At 39.4% G+C, this 15436-nt stretch overlaps 1 protein-coding gene across 3 annotated transcripts in view; it reads left to right on the top strand.

Moving 5' to 3' along the window:
- TBC1D4 (TBC1 domain family member 4) overlaps window positions 1-15436 on the top strand; it is a 556453-nt gene that overhangs the window by 29677 nt on the left and 511340 nt on the right. The gene's annotated exons all lie outside the window — the stretch shown is intronic.

The raw sequence follows: 15436 nt of genomic DNA on the forward strand, positions 1-15436 counted from the left end.
CTGGAGTATGAAAAAAGTGCTTTAAATTACTTGGATTATTCTTTTTGTCAAATAAGGAGTTTGCCAATGCTTCTCGTAATTCATGATTGAACGCTTACATGACACTTGGATTTCACTGCCTTTGTATTTAATTAATGGGAGAAAACTAGACTGAATTGCAGAACCAGAAGTGTTTCCCTAATAGTATCAGGAAATGTTTCCACAAATTGCCTGCTGATTAGAAGTGTCATGACGAAAAAAACATGGTAATCTTTTCTGCTAGGATCCGTGAAATTTCACGTTGCAGTTTAATATCGCTAATGAAATCACTTCTATGCCAAACTAAAAAGAAGTCTCAAACTATAGAGTCACAACATATGCTTGGCTATGATTATGGAATTTGGCTGCTGACAGTGCTTGTGTTCTCTTGTTCTCTGTGGTTGCTGACTGAGTATGTAGCAAGGCTTTCTTTTTTTTTTTAATACTAGTATCAGACTTTAAAAAAAGTTGTTGTCCAACAGTAGCAAACATAGCCTTGTGCTGTGGTTCCACCAGACACTTGTATCCTGGGTTCTCTGATGCATGTTTCTCGTAGCCTGCAAGAAGGAATGCATGCATCACTGATCATGAAATTACAGTAATTGCAAACCAATGATTTAAGATCTTCAGATCTTTGGAACTAAATTGTTCCCGTTGTAAACCTAAGTGGTACTTACTATGTTTCTAAGATATTTTCTGCTGTGTTGTGTTGATACTATGACTTCTATGACATTTTAAAGCAGATAAGTAAGTGAGGCTCAAATGTTTTGCAGAAATAACAGGGTTAGGTATTGAAACCAAGCTGTGGCTAAAGAATCTGTTATGCAAATAGTGGTGTAAACTGCACTTGGCTAGGAGCTACAGAGATAGATTAAGAAAATGGAGTAGTAATGGGAATGGGGGAAGAATCAGATAAAACTTGCATTATTTTTTACAAAATTTATGTTTATTTTTGTATCCTTTGCCTTGTTACACTTACAAATTATGTATCTTGCCTTGCTGTTTATTCCTCCACTTCTTTGCTCCCACCAACAAAGGTGGTTCATGCTGTTGTGGTGGTGAAGAGTGTGGTTAGGTTGCAGCACTCTCACCACTGCGACCCAGGTTCGATTCCTGGTCAGGGAAAAACTCCCCCGGGCAAATGGAGCTCGTCAGCCCTGTAAGGCCATCCATCTAAGAGAAGGTCACTCTAAACAAACCTACGTCCTGAGGATCTCACTACCACTGTCCAAGCTTGCTCGGCCCCGGCAGATGAACCTCAGGATTAAAGGGTGGGCTCAGTTCGGCGCACACTGTGTCTCACCTAAAATATCCACTGCGCAGGCTCGAAGAGGAATGACCTTTCCCAAATCTTCGCTCGCAAAGACTGGCCATACAGGTGGTGAAGAGTGCACATAACATTTGCACAAACACGAACTTCCTGGACACATGCTTCTGCTGTCCATAATCTGGTACACTACGACTGCAGCCACCAGCTTTCTAAGGAGTGTATATTTTCAACTAAGCTCTTTCTGTCTCATTTACCCAACTGATCAACTCCTTTCACTCTTCAAGCCATTTCCACTAAAGAAATGTAAATAGGAATATTCCATTCATAAATTTAGAGTTTAAGAGGTCCAGCAGTGAACTTCATGATAAGGTGCTTGCACTACATGTACTAGAGCAATGCTAAAGGAGATAAGAGGGACAGAAGGATTGTTATCAGAGGAAGAGTTAAAATAGTCTGAGGGGAAAAATAGTCTGTATCAATGTGTTAAAAGGATGATCTTGGCATTCTTTTATGTAATTTCTATGGTCTTAAAGCTCTGTTATAAAACTTCTCAAAAAAACCCCAAATTCCGTCCTTATAATCTTGTATCAATTCATTATGGTTTCCCATTAAGGTGGGAGGTTACATTTAAAAAAGAAATTATGTCTGTTGCTTTGTAATTTTCGGAGTTCCTTAAGCCACATGCATATGAAATATGTGCCAAGCTTCCACATGTTCTCCTTTTTTAAAGTTCAACACTAAAAAACCGAAATTGTGCGTAGTCATGTACGAACAAATGATTTAGATCTAACTTGACTACTATAACACATTTTACAGAATGGTAAAAACTGATGGGTTTTGGCCCCCAGTTATGCTGTTTCATTTATCAAAAATTGTAAGAGCCTAACTGGAAGACATTCTGCACTTGTGCACCTCGTGCTTTCTGTATCCACTTTTTAGAAGTTGCATGTATTTAGTATTTAACTACTCAAGTGCTTGCATTTATCATCAGTGCAATAAACAATCACACAGCTGTATATCACCTGCACAGAAAAATGTTAACTCTTTCCTGCTTTCTCACCTCTTCAACCTTGCTCCTGAGCATGCTCCTAAATAGAGCTCTGACCCTGTGTCCTCTCCTGCTGCAACATCCTTGTGCCACTGCTCCTTAATGTGTATCCTCTCCTATCTATCCATGTCTAGATCTGGATGCACGAGGCCTGGCCTCACAAAGACATCTCTTTTGCTGGATGAAAGAGGCGCCTGAAGCTGCTGCTCACAGGGGTGAGCTGTGGCTGAGCATGTGCTGCTTTCAAAAAGGGAAGCTTTGAAGTGCTTCAAAGAACCCAGTGGTATGTGTACCTTTTGATTAAAAGGATGTTCAGTACAAATAGGAAAATATACTGAAATATTAAGATAAGCAAATTTTGTGGTCATGAACAATGAATCCTAGGGGAGAGCTGATGCTGACCAAAGTGTACCCAAGGAAAACTGTACTTTTACCTAGTTCATAAGGGCTGAATAAACAAACAAACAACCTTGGTTAAAGGGAAAGTGAACAGAAACACAGTAGTGACTGTTGGTGTTACTGCCCTGTACTAGAAGAGTCAAGTTATGGGTAAAGCAAAGGTCTTCATGCTACTAAATTTTTTGAACATCAGATCAAATGTGTCAGGGTTTAGTTTTATATATTTTACTGCCAATACTTAACAAATAATGAGACTGACTATATCTTTTTAAGTGGGTAGCCTTAAATATTTTTATTTATGTTGAGTTGGGTTTTTTTATCTCTAGAAAAGTGAGGTTAGGGTTTTGGCAGAGGAGAGCTGTCTGTAGTGTAATAGAACTTTAGTTTGTCTCATGCCAAACACCAACACTTGATATCAATAATTGTTGACTCAAATATTGCTCTTGGGTACAATAATCATTCTCATTGTTCCATAACACAGCAGGGAAAACAGCCTTTAACAATTGCTACCAGGAAAAATCGCACAGTGGGAGCTGAGGCAGTTCTTGTAGTTGTGTAACAAAACTCCAGAATGTTGGCAATGTTCTGGACCTGGAAGGCGATTCTTGTTGGTGAATGTTAGCAGGGGTTTCAGGCTGGTGTGCAACATTCTTTTCACTCTGTGTGTGGTATTGCCTTGCACTGCACATGCAGAAATGTAATTCTTAAAGGATGTGTCTTTTTCTGCTCACTGCCCCAAAGAAAGTAACTTGTAGGGAACCTATGACTGGTAAATTGTGACAGTATGAATTTTAATTTCCCTGTCGAATGACTGTCAGTATACATTTGATTTGTAGTATATTTGTACTATGTAGTCAGATCAGGCTTTTCTAGCATTCAGTGGTGCTAGCCTCTGCTTTGGAGCATGTGTACATTTTAAGAGAAGAGAAGACACAGGTAATTTCCCTTCAGTTTTTTCCTAGTAAGAGTAACTAAAACACAGAATATTTTTTTCCTTCCTGTACTCCTCTTCACGCTGTTTTAACCACAAGCCATGCTTAGAAACAGCAACATGACTTCCTAAGACAATTAATTTTAATTAAACTTTAGGTGAAGACCTTTCTGACTCAAAGGATACTTCTCAGGAAAGAACAGGATCATGACCCCGCTGCTCCCAGCTAAAGCAATGTAGTTCTTTACATTTGGGCAGGTAATTTGCAACTCTTGGAGGCTTAGGTACATTGTTGTCTTGGTGCTTTGTGAAGTGGAAAAGGATGAGACTTTCATATCCTTAGGAAGATATGAAAGTACACCTCCCTTATTTCCACCCTTATTTCCTCAGACCTCGCAAATTGGGTCAGTGTGCCTTTGAGTACATTTCTGCTGAACCCAAGCTCTCATCCTTTAGGCTGAGGCACTGGTGTGGAAAGCCTTCAGACCAGCTGTGAGACTGTTGGAGGAACAGGTCAGAGCAAGAGACACGTTCCAGCTCTTGTCAAAACCTGTCTGCTTTGCAACTAAGATGCAGGGAAAAGAGCTCAAGTGCTGACAGCTCCATGGTAGCTTTGCCATAGCTGTGCTTTACTGGTGATAGTAACACAGCAGGAGAACAGCACCTCCCTCCCACCCTCAGCTAGGGTGAGGTGTGTCAGCACTAACAGCCGTGGGAGGTGCTGTACGGAGAGTGTGTGAGCACATCGGAGAGCTTTGCTTGGGTAGGTTGCTCAAAGTTAACCATTTGGACATAGCAGGACCACCTTTCATACAGAAGGTAGTCTGTATCTCAGAGTGATTTTAAAATGTGTAGTTGCTTTCTGTGAGAAGGGTCATCAGGAAAACATTGATTAATGTCTAAAGCTTGAGCAAGGATTTTTCGTAAGCCAGAGAATCCCTGCTATAAGGGAAGGACTGGAAGAGCTTTCTGCAGCTGCCGGAGCTGTCAAAGTGTGCGTGATAAATTGTTCAGTAAATGCACACCAGCTGATCCTGTAGCAACTCACTTGAACTTTGTGATGGGACTCCCTGAGGATCCCAGGCTTGCTCACAAATCAGCACAAGCCTCCTTAGTATCTATCCTGCTAACCATAAACTTTACGCAAAAAGGATCCAAAGCTGGTAGCAAGGTGATTGCTTCCTCTCAAATCAATGGCTCTTTTCAGGCTTATGGGTTAAGAAGGGAAACAAATCTTAAAGGCCTCATGAGGGTGTGGTAGAGGTGATAGGGCACAAAGTTATTCTAGTTACTGCAGTCTAGATGTGCAACCTTTTTTCTATTAGAGGGTACTTTTTGCCAGAGACTGAAGTGGAAGCCTTTGAAATGCATCTTTGGGGTAACACTGAATGTCATAGGAAATGCCCTGCCTTCCTGGATACTTATGCTGTGGATGACAAGAAGTGGTAGTCCTGGTCAATAAGCTCAAGTGGCAGTTGATTATTTAGCCAGGCTAGAGGGTTAAAGAACCCTTTGGATAACAGTGGAATATACCTTCTTTTTTCCTTATTTTTTTCCTTTTTTATCTTTAATGCAAATTACTGTCTTCCCTGGAAAAGAAGGATAAATTTGGGATAGAAGACAAAATTGAAGTACAAAAGTTCTCATAATTAAGTAGTTGGATATTAGGAAATACCCCTGTTGCCTCAATTCATTTTTAAATGGTATCACTGAGGAGTTTATGAAGGATTTGCTTTAGGAGGAATAAGTTTCTTAAGAACAGGCATTAATTTTTGACTTTCACAAGGCAGCGAGAAAAGGTAATAGGAAATAACTAGGAAGAGAATGGTAAATAAATAAAAAGTCTTAATCTGTTCAATATAATTTGAAATGTCAGATCGGGTTCAGTAAACTTTGTTCTGATGTGGTGCTCATAAAAAATAAAAAAAAGTATTTCCAATTAGTTCAGTGGAAGCCAGACTGGATTTTTTTTTCCTTATTGTTTGATAGTTAAATTAACTGGAAAATGGAAGGCTGTGTTTATTTGTCTTCAAAAGTAACTCTTACCAGTTTGGGATACTTAGATAATATGGGGTTTGTATATGAAGATACGATAAAAAATTGAGCTCCTTGTAAGTGGATTCTCATTCTGTTGCTGTTTCATGGTCTTGCATTTATTCATCCGTAGGCACCTGCACCTGGGCTTAGCAGAGATGTTCACATTGTCATTATAGTTGGTGATGGTCTACCAAATTCAGTCTGTGGAGTCTGGAGTGCTAGTACCTGGCCATATGTCAGCAAGATGCAAGGCACTCTGTGATCTAAGTGTGATTTCTGCTGTCCAAATTCAGATTCTTCACTCAAACTCGTTTCAGGGGGGAAAACCAGAAAGCTGTTTGGGGATGGGACAGGGCAGGATGGGATTCAGCTGTAGGTTTAATTTCCATGTCATACATGAGATGGCTATTGTACCTCATTCACGTGTAGTAATAAAATTCCTCTGCATTTTATTAAACAACTACTAAATATTAATCTGGTCTGTTCACTCATAATAAATAATCTTGCCTGAAGCATGAGAAAGTTGTGTTTTAATTGACAGTAACAGAAATACTGTGTGCATTAATTGCTGTAGCTCATTTCATAAAATACAATTCTCATAAGACCCAGCCTAAGTAGTTAAATATTACATAGCTACCGAGGATTTGAAGTTTCTGGACTAGTCAAACATAATACTTCTACATTAGCATCTTATGTGCTATTTAGAGTCCATCTTTTTGTTGAAAACAAGTATGCCAAAAAGTCAACTTTACAGATTTTTTTTTTTTTTTTTTTTAATATTGAACTTGATTGTAGCTTAGGTAGCTGTGACATTATCTTTCAGGATGGCAAAGTCCTTGCTGTTTCTGTCAAGGTTAAAGAATTATTGCTGTGCATGAGGGTTGTGTAATACTCCTTGAATTCAAACACCTAATCATTTCAATCATTGAAGGCACGCAACAGATGTTCCAGCTTGGTAGTATAATACCTTTGAAAAGAGTTTGTGGAAGAAGGAGGGATAGTTCTTATGTATTCAAAAATCTGAAGTGTTAACGTCTAGGAGTTGTGGACGTGCACTGTGAGACAAGCTAATGGAGATGTGTTAGGTGTCCTGCTGGGGATACAGCTCCATCTTGTTGCTCTTGTAAAGTTCAGCTGTGAAGTCAGCAATTTGGCTTCAGAGGCAGTATCTAAGCTAGGGAAATGTTGTCTGGTGTTGTCAGTGTTCTTAAATAGCAGATGGTGTTCAATGACATGCTGCAAAGTGTAAATAGGAACAGGTTGAACTTAAACACAGTAAATTGGTATAGCATTGGTGATAATAATGTAGTAATAATGTGAAACATTTGGCTTAATGCTCTAGTGACTGTAACTGATGAAATGCTGCAATGTGTGTATGGCTAAGAGAGAGCAGAAAGGAGGGATTGAACTTTTGAAGCAAAGTGCTCTTCACCAGTCCTGAAATAATGCTGTGTTAGCATTCATGTAATACAGCTTCTCATTCAGAAATGGGAAAAGTCCAGATTGTTGCTGAACAAACAGTCCTGCCATTTCATGAGTTAGACTTTCTTGTTTTGACCCATTTCCTTCTGTTTAAAAGAGATAAGAAAGATATATTATAATATGCTGGATAACTCAAAAGATTCGACCAGGCCTTCAGCATTTCCTGGAAAATGAACATGAAATTGTCCAGTGAGATGGAGCAGAAGTAAGAGGGAATGGAAAAACACACAAATAAAATGCACAATAGGAATTTATTTCATACAAAGCAATTTATTGAGTTCTTTGTTTTAAACAGTCTTATAGTTTTCTGGCTTATTCTATGTCCTCAGGTGGTTGCTGAGCAAGAAACAGTGTGTTATGCCAGCTGTAGCTGTTTACTGTGTACACACTCGTGTGTGTATTGGCCAGCTGAGGAGAACAGATGCCCTCAGTACATGCTTCTCAGTTCTGCTCTGTGTGGGTGTCTGTGCTTTACATGTCCACTTGCTCACTTTCTCTTCTCTACTCTCCACTTGTCTTTCCCCAAGAAAGGTTGCCCTTAAGGTAGATAGTAGTCAAATTTGGTGGAAGACATGAGCCTTAGGTGCTTATGAGAATGGAGAAGACAAGAAGGAACTGATGATATCATTTCAAAAGCCTTTTCTTTTAGCCAGGAGATGAGGCTCAGAAGGTTCCTGTAGCTGGTCCTTGGTATTTCACAAGGGACCTGTGATTATTCCATCCAGTCTCATGGCCTGGGCATGCAACTCTTTCGTTGTGAGAAGCCTGCCAGCACACTGTGATCCCATACAAAGGCAGATTGGGCAGAACTGGGAAGTTCTGTTTTGTCCTGAGAGGTTTAAATATCTGAAGAGAGGAATGAAATTTAAGTGCTGCACGTTAGGTAGCTTCTAGCGAAAGAAGGCCACTGAATGTACGTTTGCTCTATCTGTGCTTGAGGGTGTAATTTCTCAGTATTATCCTTCCATTCCTCATGATGCTGGGGATGAAATACAACTGCAACATGGGCAGCATTCTGTATATGCCTGACTGTCCCCCCAAAAATGACTTCAACTACCTGTTAGCAGTAACTGGGACAAACACTTACCTCTGTGATTGACTAGACTTGTCTAAGACCAAAACTAAGACAGGCAATGTGGAATTCCAATCTGGGTTCTGTTTCCAAAGACGAGTTTTGTGCAAAAAGGAAAAAAGTTGAGCATTGTTACATTCTGTTACACTGCACCTTTATTTTGATGGTTTCATTCTGTGAAATGATAAATTATAATACTTTGTAAGCAGAAATCAGCCCTGCTTCTTGTGCTGGAATTTAATAGTAATCGAGGGGTATATGGAAAGTATTAAAGTTGAGGAAATTCAATTCTTTAGGAGAAAACATGAAGGATTTACATTCATTCTGCAAATTCCATTCAGAAAAGGGGAAAACCAACCCCAAAGAAACGTCAAGCAAGTATTGGATCCCTCATTTCTTCTTAGACTGTCTCTACCATTGTCATGGCGTCCTTTGTCATCTTAGGCTTTCAAAGTAAATGCAAGGCTTAAATACAGGGTATAATTTGATTGATTTTGTATACACTATGCAAGCAGCAACCATCCAAAAATGTTTGACCCCTCAGCCAGTGCTCATTCAGACTTGTGGGTGTGCAGAGGCTTTACTGAGCAGCTGCTGATTAAATCCAAGCTGAGTACATAAAACCTGAAATAGTCTGTTTCTGTGCTGCTTGTAGTAGGGCTCAGGACACATGTTCATGTCCCAGTGGAAAGGTACAGCTACCTCAGCACACGCTGTTTTATTAGGAAAGCGCAGTATGTGTTTTGTTAGATAGCACAGGGTGTTGTTCAGATAAGCAGTGAAAGGATATAAATACAGCTTTGTTCTTTATGTGATGAAGGGACCTGTTGTATTGTAAAGAGCATCTTCCCCGCCTCTATTCGGTTAATTAAATGTTTTTAAATTATCTGGGAACTTAAGAGTTCTGAAACTCCAGTTTAGCTAGTTTATGAGCAACACGTGCTGGGTAGAGTTTCATAGCCTCATAGAGTCTCATTTTCTCTTTGTATTCAAGGAAAGTGCTCATAAAGCCTGTGAAAGTGCTGGGTAAAGCTGGGGTGGCGAAATGTGATGGTTTTTGTAAATGGGTGTTTGGAAGTACATTCTTATCTTCTGTGGGTGTAAGCATCCAGCCAAGCCTTATAGAAATATAATGATGTCTGCAGTCCTATTTGTATGCAACTATAAGGATAAATCATAGAATCATTAAGGTTGGAAAAGACCTCTAAGATCATTGAGTCCAACTATTAACTTAACACTGCCAGGTTTTGTTGTAGTATCTTAAGAGAATACTGAGGAGATGCTGCCAGGGAAGCTTTTCAGCATCTCAATTCTGAAATGAATCTCTTCCTTCCCAGCTGCATGTATGAACCCTTCTAAGAACTAGCTGTTGAGGGAGGTTCCCCTTCCAGTAGGAGTAATTCTTATTGTAAATTTGAGGCTTCTAACCATGCTGCATATAATAATGGGGTAAGAAACATTTAGGCTGTTTCTTACCCCATAAGAAGGATATCCACTATAGTTTTGATAAATGCTTGGGATTTTCAGAGTTGACAGCTAGTGTGAGTTTGTTTTTAGCAGCTTACTCTTTCATCTCTTCCCACAACCAATTTCATGCCTTAAACTACCAGGCCTTGCTCTAAAGGGAAAACTCTGCTTGGTTTGAAAGGGCCAATACTATTTCAGCAAGTATGTGCTTTTTCTGCTTAGACTTGTATTGCTAAGCTGTTAGCTGCATGAACCAGGATTTCAGCTTCAGGTTCTCCTTCTGAGAACCACAGAATCTAAAGAGCTGTATTCTTCCACATTTTTACATCATAAGTGATCTGTAAAAGTTTAATTATCATATACTCCATTCTTACTGGAATATTAGGTCCCAGGATTTGACACCTCCTATAGCAGCAGTCTGTTTTTCTCCCCCTAAAAGGCATGGTAAATCAAAACCATGGAAAAAACAACACTCAGAAGAACATGAGTAAAAAACAGGGGGCTACTGCTTCCTCCATCAAGGATCTACTTCTGTTGTTCACAGCTTTTTTTTCATGCAAAGAATCTCGGTAGTTCTGAAGTGGGTGCATCAGAAGTATAAAGCAAATAGACGTGCTCTTTTTAAATCCTTCCAAATACATAAATATTATTCCAAATACCTGCATGACTTTCTTGCAGGATGAAACTGTAGAGTATTCCATAAGCTGAGCAAAATGATGCAGGTTTTTTTCCTTAGAAGAATAAATGACAGCTATTGGACTGAAAATTTATAGACTATAAAGTAAGATGTAATATAAAGTTTGAGGGAAATCATAATTTCTGAGTGGCAGGTGTGCATCCCCCAGGTTTTATTGAGGTGGGACTATTTGTGAAACCTGTGCATCGTAAACGGTTCTTATCTGCTTGGGAATTCACAGCAAGCAGTCGGTGTAGCTGTATATTAACAATACAGGATTATTGACAAAAGTTGCCTGCAAAGATGACCCTGCCTTGTGTATTTCTGGTAAAATGATTTTTATGGTCAAATATGTATTATAGACACGTGACCTCAATTTGATATTAATTTCCTGCATCTGTTCTTAGATACAGAAAAAAATAATAAAATATTAGCATTGCCAGTTATTCTTCACCAATGTCCATATCTTACACTATGTGGATACTTGCCATTGGAAATAAACCCTTTGTGTCCTAAACCTTGTATTTCACTTTCATGTCACTTAGGAACACAGTATAATACCAGGATGTTACTACATGCCGTGTATCTGTTCTTACCTAATGCGTCTCTTTGAAGTGCTGCCTTAAGGTTATCCTCCTACTTACCAATTTATCCACTTAAACCAGTGACTGATTTCCAGAAGTGACAACTTTTGACACTTCAGATATTTTTTTTTCTCAAAAAACTATTACTCTTTGGTTGTACCTAAAATTTTCAGACCTGTCAATCCAGCAACTTTTAACAGACTTTGTTCTGTGCCTCCATAATGAACTGAATTTATATGTAAGTCTGTTTTGTTTTTTCTTTTTTATCCTTTTGTTGAGTCTTATTTTGTCACGTCCCTAACATTGATTGATTTTTAATTGGTGCTAGAAGTGCTTTCCTCTTGTATTCTTAATACAAAAAAAGGGCACAGATTTCAAATTTGCCGTTTGGTAGCAATTTTTTACCATATGCTATTGAGGCTTACAAATTACTTGCAGCAACTCCACTTCATGTGTACTCCTAGAACCCCTGTCTGCTATGGTCAACCTGAGAGCAGGCATCATGTAAATAAATTGGGCTAACAATGATCATGAAGCTGCTACTAATGGAAACAAATACAGATTCTCAAGTGTTACATGCTGGTAGCAATTCCAGATTGTTTAATTGCAAGTGTGATGCATCTTTGAAGGAGTCAAACAGACTGAACTAGGATTGTGACGAGCGTAAGGACCTTGGCATAAAATGGGTCCTTTCATACTTTGTCTTACTGGGGAGAGGAGGCATGTTGAAAAACTAAGATCAAACTCACAAAAATGGAAATCTCTGCTCCACACAGCATGAAACAGAGGTAAGTTCTCGTACATAGTAGAGGCAGTAGAAACTCATATCTCCTCATAGGCTTTTCAGAAGCGGAGTACTTTTAGTATGATATCAAATTGAACATCCAAGTCTGAGATAGTCATTCCCAGTGTTCTAATGAGGGAAAACAGGATGTAAAAAGCTTTTTACAGGATGTAGGTTCAAGCATCTGTGGAGGGTAGCCTCAGTTAGGCAAGTTGCAACACTGCAGAAGGCTGCTCTCAGTTGCCACTTGGAAATTATGTACATATCAAGTACTGGATTTGGGAGCAAACATGACTGTTCTTAGGTTTTTCTATTACTTACAGTTTTGTCATTGAGGCTTAATAAGCCTCTCATAGAGGTCTCTCCCACTTAAAAAAATAAACAAAAGCCCAAACAAAAAAAGATTTATACCCTGGTCGACATGGCTTCTGTTTATGAAAAAATACAGACATGTTAATAGATTCAGTTTTATTTCTGTTTATGTAAATAACTATGAACTAAACTCCATTTTGGTCTATGAATTCCATTTGTTTTCTCAAATGGATTGTGCGTTTTTCAGATTGTGCTGATTTTAGCTGACTGTCCGTATTAATTTCTGAATAAGTTCTAATAAAATTCACTTGATACAGTATGAATCTGCTAAACCTGCTTCATTGTATCATAATTCTGTTTTGAAGTTACCTAATTTATACAAGATGTTTTTATGAGAGCAAAAACACAACAATGAACCAATTTGTGCCCTATGCTAGATTCAAGTTCCTGAGAGCTCTTGAACAAACAGAAACTACAGCACTTGGGACTATGCCAGATGGTTTAAAAATTCCTTAGAAGAATAATAAATCTAACTAGTGTTGTACGTTTCTGTCACATTTGGGATAATCCTTGAATTTGAGATTTCTGTTGTTCTCCTTGAAGTTTACCAGTATCTACCGTATAGAAATGTATGGAATTGTTTTGGAAGCCCTTGTGGGTGTCACAGCTGAAAGGGGAAGGCATACTTGTAAATCCCACCACAGAAGGGTCTGAGGCTTGGTGAGTTAAACATAACTTGCCTTCCAAATATGATGCTGGAAAGCACAGAAAAGCTAGATTATCAAATATGCTTGCTTTTATGATACAGCATTTCCTCACTGGCTTTGCAAAACAAGTTTCAGCCTTGACTTCAGTGAGAACAGGACATCCAGACATGACCAAGAATAAATTCCCAACATAGATAATTCCCAGATCAACTAAGCCACCCCAGGGGAGGGAGAGTTGATGGGCAAGAGGAATGAAGTCCACTCCTCAGGGGAGCTTATTTTCCTATTTCCTGTAATAGTTACATGTTCACTGCTAACTCTCATCAGCAAACCAATCTTCAGTTGCAAGGAGAAATATTTCATAATCTGGGGTATTGGAAGTAAAGATAACTTCAGCTGTAGAATGACAAAATTATGAGTAAACTGAGTTTTAAGTTCCTTAGTCCAGAGAAGTCCGTCATCTTTTATGAAGAAGAACAACTCACATACTTACTTCTGGAACTTGAAGTTACTTGAAGCTGTCTCTTTGATTGCAGCTAAGCATGACTAGTAATACCTTAGGTGAAAGTATTTAGGAAACTCCTGTGGTAAGCTGAAGTGAATGAGATTTATATTATCCTTTCAAATGACTTATTTAACTGTCATGAGAACACTGTTGTGTCAGTGGTAAAATCACTCTTCCCTTCTCATCCCTAACCCTTGCCCATCAGTCCATAAATGGGAGTTTAATTTCCATGCCAGACGGGAGCTACATGATGGGATTTGCCATGTTATATCTAAGCATACTTTTGCCAAGCCCTAGACATTAGGACTCTGCTGCCCTTCTCCTTTATATACCCCTCTGCAGCTGGACAGGGGTGAGAAAATATGACAAAAGGCTCATGAGCTGAGGTAAGGACAGGAGAGGTCACTCAGCAATTACCATCATGGGGCAAAACAGACTTGACTTGGGGAAATCAGTTTAATTTATTACCAGTCAAATCAAAATAGGATAATGAGAAATAAACCCAAATCTGAAAATACTTTCTCCTCCACTCCCCTTCTTCTTGGTCTTAATTTACTCCCAATTTTCTCTACCTCCTTCCCCCTCAGCAGCGCAGGGGGACAGGGAATGGGGGTTGTGGTCACACATTACGTATACCACTCCTTCCACCTCAGGGGCAGGACTTCTCACACTCTTCTGGTCCAGTGTGAGGTCCCTTACACAGGACACAGCCCTCCATAAACATTTTCTACGTGAGCCTTTTCCACAGGCTGTGGTTCTTCACAAACTGCTCCAATGTGGGCCCCTGCTGCAGGGGGCAGTCCTTCAGGAACTGACTGCTCCAGCATGGGTCCTTTGCTGAAGTCCTGCCAGCAAACCTGCTCCAGCATGGGCTCTGTTTTCCATGGGTCTACAGACCCTGCCAGGAACTGCTCCACCACGGGCTTCCCACAGGGTCACAGCCTCTTTTGGGCGTTCACCTGCTCCAAGTGCATACCTGATATATATGAAAATGTTGCCTAAAAAAATGAGCAGAGCCTCCCCATGTACTCTCAGAAACAACTCCTTCCCATGCATCTTGACTCTGTATTCATCATCTACGTGTTTGCTTACTTACACAGTAATTAAGTGCTTATATGCTCCCTTTCTTCATTTGCGAAGCCTAGCCATGATGACTATAGGACCCATATTCATAACCAAAACAAAATGCTCTCACAGGCTTTTTGGGAATATGTGTAAAGAACTCTTAGCTTACTCTTCATATATGGTGTCACTTCACTATTGGTGTCACTATTGGTGTTGTCTTATGAAGTTGTATCTCTGAGAAGACCTTACTGTGTGTTTACTTCATTGACTCATTTATCTCAAAGCTTTCTGGGAGAGCATTTCTGTTTTTGTTGTCCCTAGGTCTTGTGGGTTGGGGTTTTTTTTGTTTTATTATTAGTAGTAGTTACAGCAAGTCTGTAGCTCTTTTGGAATTTCTTCGTGTGAAAAAGAGGACCATGTACTTATTTACTTTCAGCTATTAAATTTGAAATACTTGCCCATTCAGCTGTGTCTATGTGGATTTACTTTTGAACACCGTAGCTATCTAATGATTTAATTCTTTTCACAGCTACCATGAGCAGCTGATGAAATCATAGCATTTTAAACAGTTAGTGATTGAAAAGATTAGACTTATGTGACTCCCAGTGAGAGTAGTGCTTGGTGTTTTGAGCTGTGCTAACTCTGCCTTCAGACATGATATTCATTATTCCTCTGACTCCCAGGCAAAGTGGTGATTCAAGACTTCAGTGCTGGTGGAAGTCTAGTTAAGTGGAAGTTCCCTGCTCTGCCCAGCACCTCGTTTCAAAGCAGTTGGGAATTCAGCATGTGAATGAGTACGCCTTTGAAATCCTCTCTTGCCATGTTTATGCTAGGGTTTTTTACTGGCCGGGAAAAGTGAATTGTATTATTAATTGTTTAGGCCTTTGAGACAGTTGCAAGTTGCTCCTGTGAACTGTGAGATTACTAGACCAGCTGGAACATGTACAAGTGTGTATTTCCAAAGTACTAGAAAACTAGTGAACATTACTTGGCAGGTATGGAGAAGCTTCTAAAATGCTATTAGGTTGCAGTCCATTTTCTTTGTACTCCGTGCACACTGTCTGATAAATCATGTGCAT

The sequence above is a fragment of the Manacus candei genome, unplaced genomic scaffold, assembly GCF_025592945.1.
Source record: "Manacus candei isolate 608988 ecotype Guabito, Panama unplaced genomic scaffold, ASM2559294v1 h1tg000014l, whole genome shotgun sequence".
In the NCBI taxonomy this organism is placed as follows: Eukaryota; Metazoa; Chordata; class Aves; order Passeriformes; family Pipridae; genus Manacus; species Manacus candei.